This window comes from Arvicanthis niloticus, chromosome 16 (assembly GCF_011762505.2).
Source record: "Arvicanthis niloticus isolate mArvNil1 chromosome 16, mArvNil1.pat.X, whole genome shotgun sequence".
Classification (NCBI taxonomy): Eukaryota; Metazoa; Chordata; class Mammalia; order Rodentia; family Muridae; genus Arvicanthis; species Arvicanthis niloticus.
Genome location: NC_047673.1, coordinates 60,400,123 through 60,406,749, shown reverse-complemented (window position 1 = coordinate 60,406,749; position 6,627 = coordinate 60,400,123).

Genomic DNA, 6,627 nt, shown 5'->3' with positions numbered 1-6,627 from the left:
GAGGGGGATGGGATAGAGGATTTCTGGGGTGGGGTTCGGGATGGGGAAAGGGGATAACATTTGAAATGTAAATAAAATATCCAATAAATGATTATAATTTTAACTGTTATAACATGTGTTAGTTCAAATAGTGGAGGCTAAGCAGTTAAATCTCAATTACAATATAGCTAGTGGGGGAGGGGTGCTGAAGTGATGGTTCAGTGGCTAAAGGCAGAAGACCCAGGTTCAGTTCCCAGTGCCCACATGGCTCGTGTTTGCCTGTAACTCCAATTCCAAGGGATCATTCTGGACTTCATGGGCACTAGACACACACATGGTGCACAGGCAAACATTAGGCAAAGCACTCGGCACATAAAATAAGTCAGTAAAATATACGGCTAAGAGATGCTATGATTGAGGAGTTCCTTAGTGGCTTTGTTTATCATTCCTCTCTCCTGAAGACCTGCCTTCCTCACAGCTCAGCCTCATTGGCTTCTCGGACATCTCCCAGCTCCGTGGAGCATGAACTGCTCAACACCATCCTACAGCACCCTCTTGATTGAGAATTGTCACTAATGACTAAGTCTTCCATCCCTGAGGCTACCCTCTGACTACCAGCTCTAGATGACAATCCCCACGGTGTCCACTCACAGCCCAGAAGCCAGACTCTGCAATGCCCACTGTCCCTGGGATCTCTTCCTCTAAAACTCTGTTAAATCATTCCGCTATATTTTTTTAAAATATTTTTATCGTTTATCTTTTGAGACAGGGTTTCTCTGTTTAGCCCTGGCTGTTCTGGAACTGTCTCTGTAGACCAGGCTGGCCTGGAAACGAGATGCCTGCCTGCCTCTGCCTCTTGAGCACTGGGATTAATGGTGTGTGCCAGCATGTTCAATTAAAAATTAACTAGAGGCCAGGCATGGCAGCACATGCCTTTAATTCCAGTGATTGGGAGGCAGAAGCAGGAGGATCTTTGTGAGTTCGAGGGCAGCCTGGTCTACACAGGGAGTTCCAGGACAGCCAGGGCTACAAAGTAAGACCTTGTCTCAAAGATAAACGAGACAAAAAAAAAAAAAAAAAAAAAAATTTTTTTTGAGATAGGAGCTTAGGTAGGTAACTCAGGCTGTCCTTGAACTCTGGATCCTCCCACTTTCACTGAGATCCTAGCAGGCAGGCTTTACTCTTGACCTTCACTGAGCACACGTGGGTGCCACTAGTGTTAACTCTTCCCAGTGTTACTCTAAAGTAATTATGTTGTAACTCCCGACTGTTTTCCTCCTTCAGTGTCACAAAACTCCTTTCAGGAAGTAAGGAAAGCTGAATTCTACGGAACAATCGGAGTTCCAGTGCTTCCAAAGCTCACTCTAACACAGGTGCAGCCTGTGCTGCCAAAAAATGGTCACAGCTGGGGGTGGTAACTCTGGAGGGGTTGGAGGATTTGGAATTCAAAGGTTGGGGGGGGGGGGTTTGCTACAATGTGTTCAAAGCAAGTTTGGACTACAATTCACCCTGTCTCAAAACTACCAAAACATGCTTAACATAAAACAGAGGAGTTTGAGTGGCCCCAAATGCAAAAGCTAGGCACTTTGAGGTTAAGCCACCTGCTGGCAGACCAAAGTCCACAACCCAATTCTGAGCGCGCATCTGGGACCCCAGCTCTCGAGCATGCACAGAAGCCTTCCAGTCTGGGAGGGATTCAAGCAGTCACTCTTCGGATGCCAATTCTCCAGCTCAGCCCAGGAGCTGGTCTTGGTCAAGCCTCAGGCACCCCTAAATTCCGCCTAGCTACGCTCAGAACTCACCCTGCTCCCCACTCGGATGAATCGGCCATATTCCTGAGGGTGGAGCTTCAAGAAGTTGAACAGACCCAAAGCACCACTCAGAGTGCACCAAATACTGCTGGAAAGGGGCGTGGCTATCTTGTCATCCGCCCCTCTCAGTTGTAGAACACTTGGCATCGCTTGGGAATGCATCAACTGCAATGGGCATTCGCTGTGCCTCTTCAGGCGGGGTATGACCTCGAGCGCCCCGCCTCTCTGACCCACTGGCGCCCCGCCCACTCAGCCCCTTTGGAACCTGAAAGTGAGGACTCACTGTGGATCATCAGACAAAGCTGGTTGCTTTGGAGCAGCAGAGTCTGGAGTAGCAGGCAGGCTGGCCAGGAACAGGCAACCCTCAGAAGCCAAGGCCAGATGAGTGGAGACCGAGGTAGTTGTTCATTGGCTTATTCCTGTGGTCCTGAGGCGCTGGGGCAGACTTGTGGATGCTGAGGGCTTACAGTAGCTTTGACCAGTAGTTGCAGAGACTGCTGAGAGGATGTGGCTAAGGTGGTAACTGAGGGGAGAGATGAGGAGGTTAGAGGATGGCCTGTGTCTGGACTCAACCACTGAGGCAGGGGTTGTCCTTCCAGATCACTGTGCTCACAGCCCCTTGCTAGACCTGGCATGAGGCTTGTGGGCATGGGAAGGAGCCAGACTAGCATCTCCTGTCCCTTTAAGGCTTCAGGGCAAACGCCTCCCTTTACCCTAGCTGTGTGAATGTCCTGAGGCTCCAGGGGACCCTGAGTTGTGGGACAGTCACTTCTGTTAAAGCTTGCTTCTCTGCCTCTGAGAGGTGATGTCTGGGGACATGTCATGCTCTGTAGTGGGCAGCTCCATGCATTGTGGAACTTGAGTGGTATCCCAGACTTGACCTGTGAAGAGCCATTGACACCCATACTTTCTGGGGTGACATTGTCCTCTGAGGACAGAGTTAGCCCAAGGGCAGCACCTGATGTTCATGAGAGACATGCTTTCTACACACCTGCCCATGCTGGCCCTAGAGCCTGGGCTTTCTTGGTGACATGAGTGCTGAGCCTCCCTCCATGTAGATGGGTTTCCAGGGGGTTGAGTGGTGACTGTCACCAAAGGTATCCACAAGGGCAGGTCTTACTGTACTGGTTCCCCTGTTAGATCTCTTCTCACAGGTCACAGAGGTCGTGCTAGGTCCTAAAAAGTCCCTGTGGAGTTTTGAGGAGACTGGTCAGAAGTGTTGGCTTCATGACATTTTGTTGGCGTTATTGTTTGGGATTGTAATTTTTATTGTTGGGACCATGTGCTGGACAAGGGCTCTGCCACAGCAGGAGTTCATCCCTACGTGTAAACTCCTAAATTCTCCCAAACCTGGAACTTTCTGAGTCATTCACATGGTGCCATGTTTGGAAGATTCCTCACATGGAATCATGGGATGGATTGCCATCCAAAGAGAGACAGTGGAAAATGTTGCAGAGTCTCCCTGGGTCTGTGAGAGTGGGAGGGCTGACCAATGGATGGCAGAGCCCCATGTGGAAGCCTTTGGGTTTCTACTTGAGTGAAATCTTCACCGTGACTTGTTTTTTCCTTGAAACACAGGTTGGAACTTACAGTCTTCAATTTCCCGACTCAGTTTCCCATGCCTGAGATCACAGGCATACATTACTATGCCCATCTCCTTTTTGTAGTTATAAATGTTCTAAAAGCCAGAGGGTCCAAAATCTAAAATGTTGTGGTTCCAGGCATTTCCCACAGGGGATTCTTGACCTGTGGGGGTCCAGGCCAGTATTTTTTGAGTGGCTACTTCATTCCCATAAGAGCCTATGTGAGAGAGAGACTCCCGTGGTGTGTTGTCACTAGGGGGTGGGGGTGGGAGATTCCCACAGCAGAGCTGACTCAGGCTGTGCTGTTAGGCTGGAGAAACCCACTAGGTCTCTTGTAATCCTACCGCCCTGAGGCCTTAGATGGTTCTGACCACAGGGCCTTAATCTGATCTTTCCTCCTATACTATAAATCTGCTCTTGAAGGCAGATTGGGATCCCCAGTCACTCTGAGGCAGGAGGATTAGGACCCTAAGGCCACTGTGGGCTCCATAGGGAGACCCTGTCTCAATAACAAAAGGTGTCCTGTGTGAGTGCTTTCCTGTCTTTTCTGGGACCTTTCTACTGGAGTTAGACTAGCTGTCTCACCAAGTTTAGGGAGAAGCCAGAATGTTGGGTACCTTCCATGGTGAGGCCTAGTGACAGATGGTCTATGGAAATTCTAGAAAGGTCTACAGGTATGTATGTCCTTTGCACAGGACCTGCCTGCTTCCCAGTGTCCTTTGCCTTTATTTTGCAGCCCATGGGGCACCTGGAAATGTTCCAGAACCTGGCTGTGCACAGGACCTGTCCCCCAACTTGCAGCTGGAGCCTGCCTGCTTGTCGTAGGTCTGATGGAGCCACTGTAAACTCCCCTGACACCTGCAGAGACCACTACAGGGGACCCTGCAACCCCCCAATCCTCCATCTGTGCCCACAGTGTCACTATATGGCACTGAGACAGTCTAAGCTCCTTCCTACAGTTGTGGGGCCTCAGAATCTGACCATTCTTATGGCTCCTCTCATACCACACTGGAAGCCATGTTCCCAGACTAACCCAGATGGCCTGTGGCCCTGCCCTTAGGTGGCCCCTGCCCCCATGTTCCCTGTGTGCCTGGGTCCCTCTAGCTGTGTCCAGCTCTGACTTCTTCCCTGCCTCTCCACCTCCCTGTCCCAAATGCCCATATAGACACGTGGGTTTCTGGGTCTCCCCACTTCTCAGATGCTTGGGACTGGTTCTTTCTTTGCTGTATGGATGGTTGTCCTGACACTGGAGGACCTTGCTTCAAGTAGTGGCAGTCAAAAATGGTGCTGATCATGTCGGTCCTGTCCAGACTGTCTGTGTGACTGTGGGGATGTGCCTTTGTTTGGGCTGAGTGTCACTTACCTCCCTCATGGCCATAGTACCAGTAACCTGATGCTGGTGCCTTCTCCCCATGTTCAAACTGTGGAGGCAGAAGGCCACAGCAACATGCAGGGCTTGCTGGAAGCACCCCAGAACCACTGCATGTAGAACACCCCATGTCCTCTCTTGGGCACCTAGAGGCAGTGCTGGGTTGTTTTAGGTGGCCACAGCCACTGTCTTAAAACAGCAGGAATGGAATTGTCTGGCTCTGAAGGCCTTAAATCCCAAATTGTGGAGACTACTGTCTTGAGAGGCTCCGGGGGACTCCTTCCTTCCTCCTCCAGGTCTGGGACTTGGGTGGCCTTTGGTTCAGGTCTCATCCCAGCAGTCTCCATCTCTGTATGTTGTTTATCAGAGCCTTATTTGACACAGGGTCTTGATGAGTAGCCTTGCTGGCCTGAACTGCTAGACCCTCCTGCCTTAGCATCTCCAGTGTGTGGTCAGTCTTGGGAAAGCGTTTGTCCTGAGTGTTTGAGGTCCTGGGTCAAGTGTTGTAAACACAGGAGTGTACCACCATTCGAACCAGCCTTGTGTCTTCTAAGAGTGCAGACACTGCACCTAGGGCTTCCTATGGTATCTTCTGAAGCCCTGGCTTCTGACACTGCCTACTTCCCAAGTAGCTTCACACTCCAGGCTCGCAGTGGGTGGGGATCCCAGGGAGCAGCCCAACCAAGTGCCAGCCTGGCGGATGGCACCATGCTGCTGGCTCAAGCTGAGAGTTTTGGCTGGAAGTTATTATGCACCCCTGCCTTCCCTCCAAAGCCTTTTGACTCTCAGGCATCCTGGGATGTGCCTCTCAGTAGTGGCTGAGCCAACTGGTAATCTACAGTGCTCCTGGTATTCCATGTTAGACTTTTGGCTTAGTCCATGGTACATTCCTAGGGCCACCTACACTTATTTTTTCTTTGCAATGTGTTTGGAGTGGAAACCAGGACCTTCTGAATGGGAGGCAACTGTAGCACTAGCACACACCCCACAGTTCCTCACTGGGGGGGTGCTAGGCACGGCCCCACCCCTGAGCCACGCCCCCAGCCCATCTCTTCTTGGGGGAGGGAATTCCTTTTGTGAGCTCCTCCTGTGGACACTGGGCCATCCACCTAGAAGTTGAGCTGTGAGATGCTCTGTTAAGGCCCAGCTGGCCTTTGCATTGGGACCATCTTCTGTCTGTGGATCTGGGTCAGGGCCAGGGCTGTCTGAGGAGGCTCCTACAGCTGTGATAGCTGCAACTGTCAGATCAGCTGCTTTCTTTCAGTCATTCATCAGCACAGTTTGGGTTCTGCTTCTAAATAGTAATTAGGTGATGGGTGTGGTGGTTCATGCCTGCCTGTGATCCTAGCCCCTCTAGAGGTAGAGGCAGAAGGATGGGCTGTTCTAAGCCAGCCTGGTCTCCATAGGCAGACCCTGTCTGTGGGGTGGGAAGAGGGTACAACACAAATAGAAAAAGAAACTGAGGGCCAAGGGAACAGAGAGGAAGTGCTGGTTGTGGAGGATCCCCCACCTCTCAGCCCATCCTGCCCTAAAGCCAGCCTTCTCCTTTTAGCTGGGGAATGATTTCACCTGCTAAACACGTGGCTTCAAATTATGGCCTCATGTAAGACATGGGTCAGCTGCCCTGCTCTTTAATTTTTTTCATTTCCACATTCCATTTTTTATGACCATGAGTAGTGTGTCTGTACGTTGGACAATCAGGAACACAACTTAGTCCTTAGGTAATAGATATAGTATCCATGGTAATTCAGGCACCAAATGGTAGCAAAGCCGGACCTCATGCTTTGCCATAAAATGATCAATGTGCTCTTGACTCACACCAAGACCGGGTAACTATTCCTACAAGCTGATAACCTATGTCATCCTAGCTCCCTCTCTTTGATAC